Source organism: Anguilla rostrata, chromosome 14 (genome assembly GCF_018555375.3).
Source record: "Anguilla rostrata isolate EN2019 chromosome 14, ASM1855537v3, whole genome shotgun sequence".
Classification (NCBI taxonomy): domain Eukaryota; kingdom Metazoa; phylum Chordata; class Actinopteri; order Anguilliformes; family Anguillidae; genus Anguilla; species Anguilla rostrata.
This window is the reverse complement of record NC_057946.1, coordinates 20362607-20380756: the sequence shown is the minus strand read 5'-3', so window position 1 is coordinate 20380756 and position 18150 is coordinate 20362607. Positions and strand designations below refer to the sequence as shown.

General features: G+C 37.8%; 1 long non-coding RNA gene across 3 annotated transcripts in view; it reads left to right on the top strand.

Moving 5' to 3' along the window:
• The window catches only part of LOC135240013 (uncharacterized), a 38210-nt gene that overhangs the window by 5090 nt on the left and 14970 nt on the right, over positions 1–18150 (top strand). For 2 of the 3 annotated variants that reach the window (XR_010325545.1, XR_010325546.1), the window contains exon 2: positions 1389–2122. This is a non-coding gene — a long non-coding RNA (uncharacterized LOC135240013). Of the gene's footprint in view, positions 1–1388; positions 2123–18150 lie in introns of those variants that run through there. The other variant, XR_010325547.1, reaches the window with a different exon arrangement.

Genomic DNA, 18150 nt, shown 5'->3' with positions numbered 1-18150 from the left:
AAATGTATTAGGGAGGCTACAGAATCGTGATTGTGGTCAACAGACCAGTTCACCGCATAAGTGGTTCAGTTCTAACCAGTGTTTATAAATGCTGCAGAATGAGATTGTTAACAATGCCTTGAGGTTCACCAGAGATTGAGCCAAGCCCTCATGATGAATTCCTCTCACAGATGTCAGGATAGTGGTGCAGATGTGAAGAATGCTGTGCTAATTATGAACAATGGGCTAATCAGCAGGGAGGTCTAAGTGAAATGGTGTGGGCAGAGGCTTCTATTAGCTACAGAACAACACATGTATTGATTGATTACAACCTGACTTTCATGGTGTTCTTGGACCTCAATTACATCTCTTCCTGTGGGCTCATTCTAGTGTGACTGCGTTTTAACAGGCAACTCCCGTTGTGATACACATCTACAGTTTGTATGATGTACAAACAAGGGTTGTCACATTATGCAACCAAAAATCATGGAGTTCATGGTATATGTATATACAGACCCAGACTTTCCCTTTATGGCATAAGGTGTGTGGAAGAAAATCTGTGACCTTTCTTGCTGCATATCTGAATTTGGACCCCGAATATGGTCCCAAATTTCTGTTCACTAGACAGCAAGTTCCATGCTTTGAGGGATGGTGCATATTTAATCTCTCATTACGCATACTCAGACCCTCTTCATGTCAATATTAAATTTAAGTCATGATCATCAGCCCTCTAATGGTTTTCACGCAATGGTGATTACAATTTGGAATGCATCTTTACCATCTGTTTCAAGGTCCAGTAGTGATTGTGGTTTCAGTAATTCATTTTCATTCATTGGAACAATGCAAAAATAGTGCGTAAAACAAATAGCACACATGGTGAGTCTTTTCCCCTTATCTTATTTCTTCTATAATGAAATGGACAGATGTGATGATGGAACAGATTTTTTTACTGTGCATTGCTGGTTGACATCTTTAGAAGTATGGCATGAATTATGTCTGTGACTCTTATTGGATTGGTTTTATTGTTTTTGTTGTATCCTGAAAATTGACAGCAGTTTGCTGCTGACTAGAAAAATAAAATGCATTTCCTTGTTTGTCATAGTGAGGTTGAATATAATTTTAAACAAATGCAGTGAAGAACCCTCAGTGAGTGTAGTTTCACAGAGAGCAGGCAGGTTATGTTCTTGGACATGTTTTTCCATTTAAGGGGGGGGGGGGGGGAGGAGAGGAGAGGAGAGGAGAGGAGAGGAGCAGAGTGGCAGTGGCTTGGTCCGGTGAGACCAGAATCTCCCTCAGTGACGCGCTCCAACATGTTTCCCTGAAGATCAATAAACATGACCTCTGCGCAGTGACCTTGAAGGGAGTGCTGCTTTTTTTTTAAAACCCCCTTTCCTCTCTCACTCCTGCAGGCAGGATGGAGCCATTTCTCAGCCACTGAGCAGGAGTCTCCTCCACAGCTGCTCACGTGTTCTGGAGGCCCCACCCCTCAGCCTGGCAGCCAATGGAGGCCTCGGTTTTCTGCAGGGAACTTTTAGCGTGTGAATGTGAAGGCCTGTCGCTGAGAAAGAACAGCGCCTGATGGTGATGATGATGATTGTCATGAGCGAAAGTACAGTAAGGAGCATGTCTGGGTGAGTCTGAAGCCCTGATCCCAGTTACTGATCCAAAATCTGCTGATCTCTGTCCTGAATTCACCTGACCTAATTTAGGCAGAGGAATAGATGTGAATTATCTCTAGATGTATCATAATGACAGCCACCCCAGGCTTTTTCTTTCCTCGCTCATATCCTCCATCTGTACTGACCTGTAGGATTACATATCAGATGAGGTAAAATGTGACTGGGACCCTGTGGAATGCATACATTTCTTTCTTTTTATAATGTTAATACTTTGGAATTAAGATCTTTGGTGTTTTGTTTAATCCAGCTTGGCTCCTATTCCAAGAAATATACTTACTGTTTTAGAACGAGGCTGTTTGAATAATCTGTTCATAACTGTCTGTCTCAGAAAGCATGTTGTTGTGAATTGGGCTGCCCATAATCTGGCCTGACAAAATCAGCTTCATGGTTCTTTTTGTTGTTGAAATAAGAACACCAAAGAAATAAATGAAGGGGAAAAAAACATTTCTTAATCTTACACAGTGGATTTTACTGTGGCCTCCTGGTTCCTACTGTAGTCTTATATTTAAATGATCATTGTTGAAAGGATGCATTCCATTTAAAATTGTATATTTTAAAAGCTCGCGCACATTTGACATCTGGCCAGACCAAGAGGCTTCATTTGCAGGCTGGAAAGGATTAGACTATGACTGGCTAATGCATTATGAACATCAGTGTTTGTCACATTTGCACACACATTCATAATAAACTCAAATTAGTACTACTGTTTACACAAAGGGTTCATGGTGCAATCATTTTAAGACACACAGCTTCCCATATTCTGAAATGAGTCTTCCTAATAACTATTTTACTCTAAGAAAAACTAATATTGAGTGAAGTGCCTTACTGACCTAAGGCACATGGTCTTATGTTCAGTACACAAATATACATAAACATAATGCATATCATACATTATGTAAAGTTTAGTTGACCTAAAAAAAAGTAGAAATAAGACCAGTCTGGACTCCTGCTATTACTAGAATTTCTGGTTACAAAGGTAATGCTGGGAATAAAACACTTGAACCGCTTTCTTTAAACAAATAAAACAGGCTGTTTTGCCACATCTCAAGTCATGACCTTGAATTTAAATGTGTGCAATATGCATTTACATGAAAAGTATTAAGATGGGACCTTTTTACATGTATTTTGGGAATCTCCTAAAATTGTTTGTTTTGGAAATATGTTGTGTCCACTAAGTAAAATTTTGACGGTTGATGTCCCCCATTCTCCCGAGGTATTGCTTTTGGCAGATGACTCAACTGTACTTACCTAGAGAATTCAATAAAATCTTACTTGCCAGTCTCACCATAGCAATGAAGACTATACTGAAGGGCTGGATGGAGCCTCTGAACTGTTACAATGCTGCATGGCTGGGTTATTTTTACGATATTGTTCTTGATAAAATCTACAGCGACCATCTACAGAGCTCATTGTAACACAATTGCAGCTTGGAATATAGCTGCAGATGAAGTTGTCAAGTTTCAAGCAATGGACTGCTGATTTCTGTAAACCGTCTCCTCCAGTTCCTTGGATGAGTAGGGGGTTAGGGTATGTTAAAAACAAAAAGAAATAGTTCACAAAAAAATGAAAGGTCTTAAGATATCCCAATTGTCACTGATTTCAGATGTTACACTGAATGACAAAATTTTGTATAAATCATAAAGCTAGCTTAATCCAAAACTAAAAGAACAGCAATGTTTCAGTGAAACATCGGTGTTAAACCTGCCCATCTCTTTGTCTACAGAAGGCTTAATCTGCTACTGTCACAGTCTGCTCTACCTGAGCTTCAGCATGACTCAGCATTTGTGTCAGGATTCATTTGTAGTCAGGACATCATCTCATTTAAAATGTAATAAATGTAATTCAATCATTTGTAATCAAAACATTTTAGATTGTATTTTTCTTTTGAAATTAGGACTGGCTTCACTTGTTGGCCTCATAAAATGTAATTTATGTTCACACATGCGCTTGCATTTGATTTTCACATGATATTATGATGTTTTAGTTGTACGTATGTCATCTTATGAAACCTGAAAAGCATACATGCTGTGGTAATATCTTGGGGTCTCTCTCTTCCTCTGATTGTTCAGGCATTCCTCTGATCAGCACCAGTGGGAAAGTGCCTTATACAGCATCATTTATATTAGTTCTGAGGCATTGCACAAACAGGATGATAGCTCCTGAATTTATGGGACCATTGAAGTAGCACGCACCAGTACACCATGACATACTGTTTTGCAGGAAATCAATTACAAACATCCATAATGTCTTGTGCTTTCTCAGCTTATTAAAATTTCTGCCCTGAAAGTTTTATAGTTTAAAAAAAAAAAAATTATTTTTTTGTTTTAATCCAACTCTGTTTATTTCAAAATTTAATTTGAGGTTGCTTCAGACCTTTTGGTCTTGATTCATCCCCACTGTTGGCATAAGTGGTTAAAACAAATTCTAGAAGGGAAAAAAACATACAAGTAAGGATTTTGTGTACTGTACTGTACACATGCCTATATCTAGAAACCATGAAAAATGTGTAATGTTCAAGATGTAAGGACTAGGCTGACACTTGCCTGTTGAACAGGGAGCAACTAGCACATATTTGCAGAGCTGGTCAGTGCACACTCTGAGCTAATGATGCACTGCACAGTTCACATTTACCCCAGGAACCCCTGCTGCACCAGCCATGAACAGATGGATCCATAGATGAATCCAACCATACAGCAACACAATAGTATACCATCTCAAATCTACGCATTGTAAAATGGATAGCGGTAATGAGGTGCTTTGATCAGATTAATGCGATTGTAACCATAAGGTGCTTGATCAAAGCCTATTCAGGACACTGGTGTTATTTCCTTAAGCAGGATGGACAAAGGACAAAGCAAGGGATCTGTATACCTTATTTCGCTCTGGACAAGAGTGCCCAGTAGTACATTGTCTTCTGATGGTGATTAGTCAGATTTCCCTACTTTGTCCACAACAGCATATTTCCATAAAAAGAAGTGTAATCAATAAAATGATCTCTAGACAATGAATCTGAATACAAAGCAAGCAGATCTCCACTGCGTGGTGCAACTGGGCGACTTCCTGTACTTCTGCCTGTCTCTTATGTAATGCTGACGTCCACACTGGTCTGTGGTATAATTATTTAATGTGTCTTTCAGGAGGTAGTCTGTGATGCCGCGTGATAATGTCTCGCACAAGCCTCAGACTCAGAATTACCGAAAAAAGCTGAATTGTATTACCAGTCACACTGTGCTGCTATTTTTGCCACATGTATACTGTTTTAAAAAATTCACAGAATGCAGGCTGAATTAAAATCTGCTCTAACAATAATGATTCTGTTTTATTGCTAAATACTGAATCCAAATTAATATTCAAAACTAGATGCCAGTGTATCTATTTTCTGAATCTATTTTGCTGTGCAATATGGGCTTCCACACCATCTGCATCTGTACAGTATATGGCTTGTGACTCGGGCATAAACAAAACGAAGTCCTGGATCCCACTTAAAAGGTAGTATTATTGACCTTATCATTCAAATTTGAGTATTAACAGTGGTGTTTTATCAATGTTCAAGGTAAAATTATTCATTTTGCCAGAGACTGGAAACAAGAGAACCTCCCTTTAATCATGAGACTTTTGTCTTCATTACCACTTCGCCCAGATTCCTGAAAAAAGGTGTACAGGCAACGTTGTGATCAACCGATTATGAAATGACACACATTTGCTCGTTTTCTGTCAGGTGACCATGAGTAATATTAGATCATAACTGCCTCATTTCCAGGACTACCCATCTGTATCAGTCTTCTGAAATAAATTAGCTCCAAGGTTATATAAGTCTCTAGGAGACTATAAGGTTTCCAGTACAAAATTGCTTTCGACAAACAAAAAGAAATTAACCACCCAATACCTGCTGTTATGTTGCCCATGCTTAACTTTAGAAATTTATGTGAAATGGATTTATGAAAATGGTATTATAATCTTTCTAATTGTAAATGCCCTGAGAATCTAGATAAAACTGCAGTGGGTAATTGCAGATATGGGAATAATATATTTTTTAAACTGGTGCAGTACATTGAATCTGAAGGCAAGTGCATATTTGCTTGAATATGCTAAATCCTTTTTTTCCACAATTTGTTTGAAATGTAAAGGTGACATGTTTAACCCGACTGAAAAAAAGGCCTCCTATTTGTGCCTCTTGTTTAGCAGTCGTGAATTCATGTTATCATGGAAATTGACATTTTTCACATTTGTTACAGCCAGGTCTGCTGAACCTCATTCAACGTGATCCACACTCCTGTAGGTTTTGAAAAGGCACACCTGATTTTGCTAATTAGCAGCTCAAGGAGATCTCTAGCTGTTGAATGAGGTGTGCTCTGTTAGGGTTGGAGTAAAAACCTACTAGACAGTAGATCACCATGAGCTGGGCTGGGCAGCCCTGGTCTAAGCAATCTTCCTGAAAGGGCCTTATTGAAATAAATGTGGAGCAGTATTGTTGCCCTTCAGCTCGTATAAAGCCTTGAGGAGATGACTGTATGATAAACATCAGACACAGCTTTCCTTTCAACAGTGAACATCTGGTCCTGCTAAACTTCTGATCCTCATACATTTCCCACCTGAAGCACCTACTTTGATGAGCTTAGTGGCAGCTCCCTCACCAGCTACAATAAGGTGCAATGTATTTTTCCAGAGTAATTTCTCTTTCCATGTAAAACTGACCCAGAACACAGATAAACCATTCAGTTTATTGCACCATAATTGTGGCCTATGGTACTGCCATTAAACATATTAAAATCCAAAGCTTGACATAGTTATTATAATTTATTATATTTTATCCAACATGCATACACTGTCTTTCCCTAGAATGGCTTTTCCCTTGATATAGATATGATTTTATTTGTCTGGTCTATTGGTAATGGTGCATTTCATGAGGATTGGAAAGGAGGTTTGCTTGACCCTTGTTCAAATCTAGAAAAAATCTTCCATGGTTTAACCATGTATCCCTGCTATATAGTACAACAGCAGCTCACAAAACTGTCTGCATGCTTAACATGGATACTGAATCCAACAGTTTTTTTCCTCAAATACAACGTCACCCCCCCCCCCCCCCTCCCATTATGCCTTTTTTTATTCTTGTTGACAGACACCAAGCTAAAAAAAAGCACTTTAAAGCCTTTTAAACCCTAAGGTCAGGGCTTAAACTGAAGCAGTTCAGATTGATGTTCAATCCATCAGAAATGTACAGTAGATAACAACAGGATTCCTTGACCTCAGTAACTTCAAGTCACATTGATACTGGAAATCATATTTTTCAACACTAATGGTCTACTGGCCAAGAATCAGAAGATGGTGTTTGTCCCAGACCACTCACATGTGTTTTTATTACTCCTGAGTTGACAATAAACATTATGACCTTTGTTATGTTATAGTTTTGTGCATCATAACATGAATTAATTTTTGATCCCTTAAGGAGGACTGGTTGCCATACAGTGGTAAGAGAGATTGTGTTTGGGAGTGATAAAGATCCTATACTAGTTATAAATCTCTGCATTGTCAAGCTGAAGCTGACATCTCTCATCAGTCAATCACAAAATAAATGTGAATGCTAATTTCAAGGTCATGGTTCCCCAAAGAGCAGGGTCAATGCATGCTATCAATGAATTATATATCAAAGATTCATAAATGTGCCCATCAATGCTCACGTTTCCTGGCTGAAATATTGTCTTTGTATATTATGCATATCTGCGTAAAGCACACATCTAAATCCAACCAAGTTACTGTGGTCAAAATGTATAGTCTGATATGTTGCATAATTATGAAAATAGTCTAAGTTCAGTATCATCTCACAAGACACCCAATGACATGCTGTCATAAATGTACAATTAGGTAACAAGCCATCAAATTATGAAGTCATTAGGGGTGTGTTGTTCTCTCCGCAGTCATAGCTGTGTGGCATCCCTTACTTTTGTCATCATGGTCAGGACAGAAAAAAAACACCCAAATATGAATTACACAATTTCTTTTTATTTTATTTTTTTGTCTTTGGTTTGTGAATCTATTCTGATCTGATGGCTTGTTACCTAATTGTACATTTATGACAGGATGTCATTGGGTGTCTTGTGAGATGATGCTGAACTTAGACAACAGGTGGTGTTACTGTATCTTCACTCCATACAGGTTCTTGAAAATAATGCAAAGTCTTCCCTACTTGTTATACAGTGCCCATTTTTTGAATATTAACAACCCCTGAATGAACAAAACAAATAATTAAAAGCAATTCACTTGCTAACTGAAAGTAATTAACTTCATCACAGTTTTGCTCTAACACAGAATCAGACTTTTCAGCAAAGATGAGAATGTTCTTCTTGGAAATCTTATTCCTCATAAATAGATTTCTTACCACATATAGTTTGTATGGCAGCAGCATTCCCATTCAACTTGACTAAGTCTGTGTTGCCCCACCCTTGCAGCCTTTGGGAGCAAGCACAGTTGATGCTCTGTTGACACCACAGTCAACCTCATAGTGCCCCATGCAAAGCAACCAGCACTCTTATATCCTTTTTCTGCACTTATATTTTCTTTAAAATCTTACCTTTTCTTCAGATGGCAGATTCCACCACAAGAATAGTATGATTGTTTTACTCACAAAATTGTCCATATTTGTGACAGTAGTGCTATTTCCTGACTAGTCAGCTCAAATCCATAAGTTATTGGCCAAAATAAACATGTTAGAACACTAAAATATCCTAAATATTCATTCATATATAATATACAATATAGTACATTCCAAATTGACTAATATCCTATCTAGAAGGTAATTGGGCTAACATGATAGACAACATTTAATATACCCAATGATTTTGGTGAATCTTGAGACTTCCAACATCATTTGGTCATCTGTAATTCTTAATCAATGATAAACATTACAATGCAAATACATTTTAGGAATGAAATATTTTACCTTTGTACTCTGACCTCAATGTAAGACTGTACAGTATGGGTCAATGTAAAAGTAGTCACAAGCAGGGGTGTAGCATTCTGGGCCCTGTGCATATGCAGTCTCTGTCCCTTAAAATGATAGACTAAAGCAAATTTTGTAGTCCAGGCCTGCCCTGCCCCCACCCCTCTTGCCTCGGGTCCCTGGATAGTCAGTTCCACTTATTCCCCCACAGTGGTGCCCCTGGTCACAGGCAGCAACAGTGGTAATCCTGCCAAGACATATATGCAGCTTCATATGCACCTGTCATATTGAAAGGTTGCCCCTGATCACTGTCATGATTATTCGCACCAACCCATGACGTAAACTGTTCAGGGAAAATGTGTTTCATAAGCCCTATCTGTAAAATTAATCTCTGTGCAGGTCTTGCTGGCATGCAATACTTTTCATGGTACAGCAGGGTACTGATTAATTCCTTCTGACAACATGCAACTCCTGTATCAGGACTGTATAAATCCCTGATCCGTGGACATGAAACAGGACTCCATAGGCATAAGTCAAGAGGGGCCAAGTCAGAGCATGCAGAAGGCATTTGAACATGGCTTCCGCTGGCATTTTTGAGTGGAATGCCATCTTCTGGTTGATCTGCAGCTTGTTATAAATTTGAGATTAGAAGACAAACGGGGAGAGGAAGAATTTGACAAGATATGGGACATTAAAGATAGCTTTACCTTGCCTACGAGGTTCAGTAAAGGAAATATTGCTGTCTGAGTCGATGGTTGTTTGCTTTCACACTGAACGTGAAATCCAATTCAAATTCTCAGACAGTGTTAATTGAAATGGAACTTTGTTTAAAGTGGGGAGTTATTTTATCTAAATGAAAAAAGATTCTAAAATGGCAGGCATACTTGCTTCTGATTTTAGCACATACTGTAAATGAGATCTCTATTGACACCGAGACTAAGTGGACTGTCTAGCTTTACAAATATTTCCACAGCAATTGCTTTAGGTTCATTTATATAAATCTAGATATTGCTATTCAACTAATATTTATTTTTATGTAATGTATGTGCCAATATGTATTTTTGAACATTTTAATATGAATTCAATTGAATTGTAATTGATGCTGCAATAGCTGCACAGCAATAGCTGATTTTCACTTTCAAGTTTGCATGTAAAACATTCTGACTGTGTTTGATTTTCCCTCATAAGTCAAATGAAAACATGCTGGATTCCCTGCATGAGTCTAGTTGTAGACCTAAAGAAGTCAAATCTTCTGCTGTTGACTGTTGATGGCATCTCATCTGGAAAATAAGAGATTTAGCATCATTTGAATTTTTTTAGCTATACTCCCTGTTGAGTGCAACCTCTCTGTTTTCAGAGGATTTTAAATGTTGCATCTTGGAAGAGAATTGCTTTTTTGTTGGCCCAAATTGGAGGGTAAAAAAACAGGACAGTGCACTCCAACCAAAGATTGGACTGATGCAGATATTTAATTATAACTATTTAAATTATTTATTGATAGCTACTGAAAAATATTTTGATAAATTATTCAAGGCAGATGACTGGAACTTATGGTTGCATTACCTTAAATTCCTTGGATAACAATTTTGCATAAATTGTACTGGAGAAAAAAAGGCAGTACAGGCTTACTATTTTTAGATTCTTGAGACTTGTCGACTTACAGTTGTTGGGCTGTTGCAGCTGTGTATAACCACGTCATTGCCCCCGCTTTATTGGAGTGTTTCTGTCCTTGTGAATTTTGTCCCCAAAGGATTTTTTTTTTTAAAGTGAAGTCTTCAATCTTTAATGTTTTTTTTTTTCTGACAACTACAGACCTTGCAGCTTTCCCTTGTTCAGCACCTTAACAGTACAATTTAACAGTACTGATTCGAAAACAATCCCAGCCTTTAGATAAATGTTGCCAATGATCAAAAACAGTATGGGAATAAAGTTAAGCCAAGAATCTGTAGAATTTCACTCAGGAAAATAAAGTACTGTTAATGGATGTTTTAATGTTTTGTTTTAATGTCTATTTTATCTGTAAATTGAGAATTAAATTTAAAGTATATAAAACTTAAGTGTGGAATCATTTGTTTGGACAAATTGGGTACCTAGAGTAGATTTAATCTGGAAAGATGAATACTAGATCTATATGCCTTTGACAAATGTTACTTGTTTTCCATTTTAAAAGTTTTCTCCAGTGCAGGGGTTGCCATGAAGTTTAAATTATATGATGTGACTATATTTCAGCCAGTGTCAATGCATGTTAATATTATGTCCTTGTCAGCTGTAACACAGCAATCCACTGTACAAAATTGCCAAAATTAGGTGTACTATTGCTTTGGATTTGCACAGCATTTGGCAGTTGGTTAATTGAAATTAAAATAGAAGCTCATTGCCTGAGTGAGAGTGCATATTAAATAAATCTAATACTGAATTTTCCATGGAAAGGCCATTTGCTAATCACATATGAAGTTCATATTCTCAGTGCAGTATTTAGAACATTGTTGGCCCTGAAAGGGGCAGTCAGCCAATTCTGCTGCTTTATACTTAATAATCATTTAATCTTTTCCTCAGTTCTGTTTTTGGCCAGCATGAACTTTAGCTTTTGATTTAGGGCCAGTCAGACCCCAGCTCCCTTTAAAGCTCCCCCCACCCACCCCCCGACCCCCAACGCCCTTCAAAAAAAAATTAATAATGCATTTGTACCCTGGTGGATTAAAGTAGAAATGCATCCTCACGTAAACAGTCTGTGGTGGCATTAGTCACCCAGGGGCCCCAGGCAAAATGGAGGAAAAAATAAAAGTTTCCCATGTCTCAGCCTAAAAAAGAACAATACAATTTCAATCTTAACAAATAAATTTCAAACCCCAATTTACGACACTGAATATGTTTAACAAACTGCAATACATGAACTGGCTCTAGAGCAAGGGTGTCAAATCTTATCCAAAAAGATTGTTGTGGGTGCAGGTTTTTGTTTTAATCCGGCACACCAACTCAAATAACCAAGGTCTTGATTTACGACCAGTTAATTCACTGAATCGGATCTCACAGAAGCATCTCAGCCATAAAATACTGAATTTCTGTCCTAATACTGGAAATAAGTATCTGTTGTCATTAGCTGATTGAAATAAAATCCATATACCTTAAGTAGGTCCAAAACTATTACAAGGACAAAGATTTAAAGGACAAAGATAAAAGGAATCAAAATGTGTTTTTGAAGTGAAACATTTTGCCCTACGAAAGAAGTACAAGAATACACAGAACTAAATTAGAATTAGAATTACTACCAATCCAAGAAATGTATGTTCTATTCTAATGTATGTGCATGTTTTGCACCTATTACATCTTGTTTCTGAGAACTGTTTGCATCTGCATTATTTGCAAATACCAGTTACAGAACAAGCAAACTGCAGTTGTTCCATATCTCTTTTTAAAGGAATATCTGCTGGAACAAAGGCTCATGCATAATCGGATTAGTATAAAAAGGAGGCAGGACCCAAAACTGAATAGTAGTGTGACCTCTTCACTTTTGTTTTCTACAAGCCCACTGTCTTCTCCTGATAAGCAGTGCAACTCTCTCATGACTGGCTATAGTTTTTATTGGAGGCCTGTGTCATGCAGTTAAATGTGGAAGTACTGGGGCAGAGATAACGAGTTTTGTTTTGGCTCTGTACTCCAGCACATTGGATTTGAAATAAAATGATTAATAGGAGATTGAAGTGTAGACGGTAAGCTTTAATTTGAGCCAAAACAACAAACCTTGTCTCTGTCCCAATACTTTCACATTTAACCTAATTCTTAAAGAAAGTAACATACTCTGTATAAAACTAGTAATACCATGTGAACTATTACATTACAGATGTTCACTAATTGCTGTTCACTTTAATGAATGAAGGTCATTTTCTTTGAAAGACCCGCTCTGGTCTTATTCCGTTTTTCCTTTGTTTTCTGCATCATCTCCTGGCTCTAACTGCTGCCATGTTTGGGAAGGAAATTCTTATTAGCATACCTTTTATAGAACATGAGCTAGGCCATGTCAATGCTTAGCAAATTACCACCCGCTTTCAGAAGTTCTTAATATTCATGTACAAAGAGGAGAGTCGCAATTAAGGCATGCTTTAGTAAACGAGGAACACTTGACTGAACTAATTTACAAAATCTCTGCCCTGTTTTTAAATGTTCACCCCAGGTATGCATATACAAGAACAGGCTTTACTGTGCATCAAAAGGAGAATCAGAGTGAGGTAATCCCCACAAATCAGATTCTAAAAAGTGATTTTGACCCATTGTGACCGTTTAGTTAATCTGACATTGATACTGTGACCTCGTAGTGACTCCTTTTGGATTTGAAAATCAGTCACAATCCTTTAGTAAATCCGGTCCTGATTTGCTTGTCTGGCAACTTTTGTCTAATTTATACAGACATTTTCATATCACCCTTGATCAGCTAGCTAAATAAAGTATTTTGAAGGCAGGAGGCAATTTAGTTAATAGACAAAAGAAAGTTCAGTGATGTGGGGAACTGCACGCTTGTTATAAACTAGGCTTGCATTACAGAAATGTACAGAGATCTCCATCATATGAGTTTCTGTAGTCAGAAAGCAGCATTTTCCGTAGCTAACAGGAGTGGAGTTGGCCAGCTGGATTTGATCTAGAAATGTGTATTCCTATATGGTGTAGCTGTGTTTTGTGATTTACTGTGATTCTCCCGAGGAACAGATGAAGAATACTTCCATACTGGTTAACAGAAAACAATACCCTGATACCCGCGCCACTCATGCCTTATGAAAAGTGTTCCTCTGCGTCCCTGTATGTCAGGTAGTCAAAACAGACATACTGGGTCTCCCCAGGCATTGCACATGCAAGACCAGGTTGCAAATTTTTCCATCACAATGTTTATAGAGGGGGGAAATGGGTCTAGACAATGACCAAAATAAGTAGTATGCAGCCATTAAGGGAAGGATTATAGGGGCATATTTCTTCAGTTTCTAAAAATTTTATAATTGCGTGGTATTATTTCTTCGGTGGAAGAGGGCTCATTCCCGGAACAGATTCAATAATGGTAGAAAAAAAAAATGCCAGCTGTGATCTACTCCATGAGAGGAAATAAATATGATCATGAATATGGTTATGGAAACCAAAACAAAGCCCTGAGTCCCTTGGGATTAGTTTAATCCCGGTTTAACAAACTTTGGATTATTTGCTGTTATGTGGTTGGTTTTATTTGTCGCATGGACTGACTGTGGACAGTGCTCGACATAAGAAGAAACAACTTAGATTTCTCTTCCCAGCTGATCTCAAGCTTTATGAGCTGAAGGAGGAATCAAAATGAGGAATATTCCCTTTAGTAAACTTAACAAAGATAAACATGATAAACAACACAGCATGTTTGATATCCACCTGTGAAAATTATGTAACTTATTTACAGTAATGTGCAGGTATAGCAGAGGATTGTAATTAGTTGTGGAATACCTCTTAACTCAGAATGAGATTTATTGATTTATTTGGTTCACCATCAGCTGTTACATAGGCAGCAGATACTCCTCCAGGGATAATAGACTTAATAACAGAAAGACAAATAAACTGTGAAAGTCCAGCCTATTTTAATTAAACATTTTATTTTAAATGTGCTTTTCTATAGATTGAGTTACCATTTAGGTATTTTGATATTCGACACTTTCCCACAGTTCAATTTAGAGTTTTGTTGATATTTGATTTATTTTTATTTTTTTAATGAAACTTTAGCATGAGAAATGTTTTACAGCACATCTATTTGCTGTGTAATAAATACTGTTTCCTGGAGTTCCTACACTGCATTCTTTCTCCTACATAATGATACTGTGTAGGTGTTTCAATGGTTAAACTAGTGAGCAGCAATAGCTCAGGCATCCCTCAGGCTGCCACAGAGTTTGTGTTGTGACTCATGCTCTGGCTCTCTGAAGGGTATTGTGGAAAGCACACATTTGCAGCAGATACCCATTGCCACAGTGCACGGGTGTCTTTTGCTGGAGAAGATGTCATGCCTGTATTCATGTCTATTCATGGGCTTAATGGGTACAGGGAACTGGCTACTGTTTCTTCCAAAAAGTCCAAATCCACGGTTGATATTCTGTTCAGATTCCAATATAAACATGGACAGACTTGATGTGTAAGATAAGCAGAAACTTGTCAGATTTTAATTATGCTATTCTCCCTCACCTCTCCCTTGTGTGTATCCAGTGTCTTACTAGGTAAATTGCTTTTGTTTAATCTCTGCTGATCTGTATTAGAACAAATCTTGTGCTAACATAAAAACCTATTGTAGGGGCCATTTCTGTGAGTTCAGGACATTTTTCAGAGCACGCACCTTGTTCCCTCATTGTGTTGTGCATGTGTGGGGACCTTGAAAGGGTTTGATATTGGTAGAGCTGTGTATAGCATGGAGCCTGTTTGAAATGGAATGTTTTAAGATTGAACGGTTTTTTAGTTTATTTTTTGTACCCTGCAAGATACAAAAGTGTAGCGGTAGATGGTTTCACTACTGCTGAGAGTAAAGCTGTTTGGAACAGCTCAGAGGACACTGCAAAATCATTATGAGAAAGAGGTAAGGTGAGAATTTTCATGATGATTTGTGAGGGTGAACTGCTCTGCATTGGACGTCTGCCTAAAAGGAGGTTGTCTTGGCTGAAGTGATGTGACTATGAGAAGTTGAAGAGACGCTGTTCAAAAGTCACTCCGCTACCTCCTCTCTACTGCAACAGAGAAACATGGATTTTAAAATGTGTGTGCACTGCTGTGGATGAGCATGTCTGAGAGTGTCATCTTTTCAATGGTCCGCATCTTGGATTTGTACTGTAATTTGAAGAAAGTTTGTCCAAGCCCAGTAGTTTCAGCATGTTTTTTGGCACAAACATTTTTGTTCCAGTAGAGCCTTCTTCAGCGTGGAGCTTTCCTTTCAATTCAAGCAGTTTTTATAATGGCAAAACTCACCACCAAAATTCATTGCAAATAATGGTTTAGTTAATCAGCCTTGTTTTTTCATAGTTCAGATTAAAATATGTCAGTACAAAGTCCTATTCAGTCCTTAGAAGTACAGTACTTAATGATGAAAAGAGTGCCCCCAAAATGGACAGAGATTACACTTAGGCAGTTCAACAAATTGCTGACACAGTGAATATACATGTTAATATATTATTTCATTGTGTCTGGACTAGATGAAAACTCATTAACTCCTTAGAATGGAGAATTAGAATTAACTCCTTAGAGGGAGTTTATAGGATCAGTCACTCTCAATAATTACAGGGTTCTTTGCAACCCCTGAACAGTATTTACCTGGTGATTTAATGCAGCTCCCAGTGCCTGGCGTGGCCCTCTGCTGAATGGTGTGATGGTGCTTGGGTTGTTTCTCCATCTGCATCCCGCTGAGCATTCTGGCACACATCCTTCCAGCACCATTTCTTCAGGACCTCGGCCTCTATGCCCTGTGGGATGTAAACACACTGGGGTTGAACCTGATATGTGGGCTGCATTTAGTGGGGGGGCTGGGGGCTGGGGGCTGGGGGCTGGGGCTGGGGCTGTCAGTCTGCCAGTCTGCATCCCTGATCTCTCGGGTTTGTAATGATATCATTACCCAAGCCTGCTGTCAATCATGGTCCACTGCATTGAGCTTCTGATTAGTGGCATTCAAAACTAATTTGCATATACTTACGTTAATACAGGTGCACATGTCATGTCTGGGGTGCTCTGCAAGCCACTGTGTGAAAAATGATTGCCATATAAATTTTTGTTTTATTTATTTCTTTATTTTTCAGCTAATCCCTCTTGTATATTTTAAGTGATGTGAGGGAGCACACAGGGCTGTGGAGAGGGATTTAAAGATTAAAGGGAAAAGGGAAAACTGAATAGCCTGCCCTGCCTACAGTTTTTAAAAAAGCCAACTGGACCAATGATTACTCAGATATACAGGTGTCCAAAATACAGTTTTACTATTATCTGTCCTGTAGAAATACTAGAAAATGCAAGCGTTGAAACATAATCCATATTTCACTTTCTATGAAAACCTATTCGAGCTCCCATGGGTACGCAGCCAATCATGTTCCCAGGGTGGTGTCACTAGCCAATAAATGATCCGGTGAGGTTCCACCTGGAGTGGAGCAGTCGGCTCCGCACCGATGCTGGCATTAATAACATTTTGGATATTTATAATATCATGCAGTGTTATTAAAGCCCCTGCTGACTAGTTGGTTGTATTCATTAATTTGCCAACGAATCGGCAACATTCCAAAGGGAACACCTGTGATTGGATTGGATTGAATAACATACTGTAATCCAACTGCCAGATGTTTGGAAAAATTACTTTTGGCCTTTCATAAGCTTTTTTTAAAATATTTTTTATTTATATTTTTGTTAACTAAGCTAAATGTGAATAATCAAGATCCATGAAGGAAAGGGAACTGTTAAATTAGCAGAGCTGTTATGGATTTTCATGGATTTGGCAACAAAAACTTCAGACTGGAAACACATAGAATGTGGCTCATTTTATCAGATATAGCTCACGGAAACATCTGTGCATGGTGTTTATTCAGTTAGTTTTTCTTTTTTCAATAAATCTGCAAAAAACATAAATGTAAGTTATAATCATCAGTCACAGGATCTGCCAAGATGGTTTGTCTTTCTAATATAAAGAATAATATGCATTGACTTCTCAACCCTACTTAGTATTATATAAATGGCATTATTAAAGTTCTGTACTCCTATGACATAAATAAATACATGGAAAGATTAGTCCACCAGAATGCAGCATGCATCATGATGACATCACGCCACATTGTAAAACTGTCAGATTTAAATACTTGCATGCAGCTTATCTCTAAATAAGCTTGGTTCTGAGTGTCAGGATCCTGGGTATTAAATAATGTACGCAACAAAGTTCTTTGATGTTCTCCCTTTTGATTGCATGCTGGCTATGTGACAGCTCCTTTAATGAGATGGCCACTGGATCACTTTGATCAGTTATTTCCACTGCATTTCAGTGGAGCTATGGAGCTCATTTTCATTTAGAAAAAAAAGCTTTTAATTACATTACTGTTCTACCCTTTGATTTTTCAGTTTCTCACATGTACTTCTGCATGCTGTATTGAAACATGGTGGTATGTTGGTAGTGCATTCATTTGAAATTAAGTTTGAAATTGAATGTCTCAATTTAATGTCCTGTGTGGTGTATTTTAATGTTGATATATATTATCCTTTTTAAAAATCTGGGTTTGCTGTGGTAAGTGTTCTGACTCAAATCTCTTAACAGGTTATTGTTGTGCACAACACCACACAGGTACCTATATTACGCATGGCACTTGATGTTACTGTATCATGTAAACAATTAAATGATTTTAAAAAATCCATTTCAAGGTTTTTTTTCCCCTATGTTAACTTATGAACAGGATAGATTAAATAATTGCTAAAATGAAAATTAATAGATAAATAAAAATTAAATTAAGCATGGGAAACAAATGGAATCCCATTATTTTGCTAATTTAAGCATACTGGATTTTATGTTCTGTGTCATCTAGAATAAATATCTATCAGTAGCAAGTATAG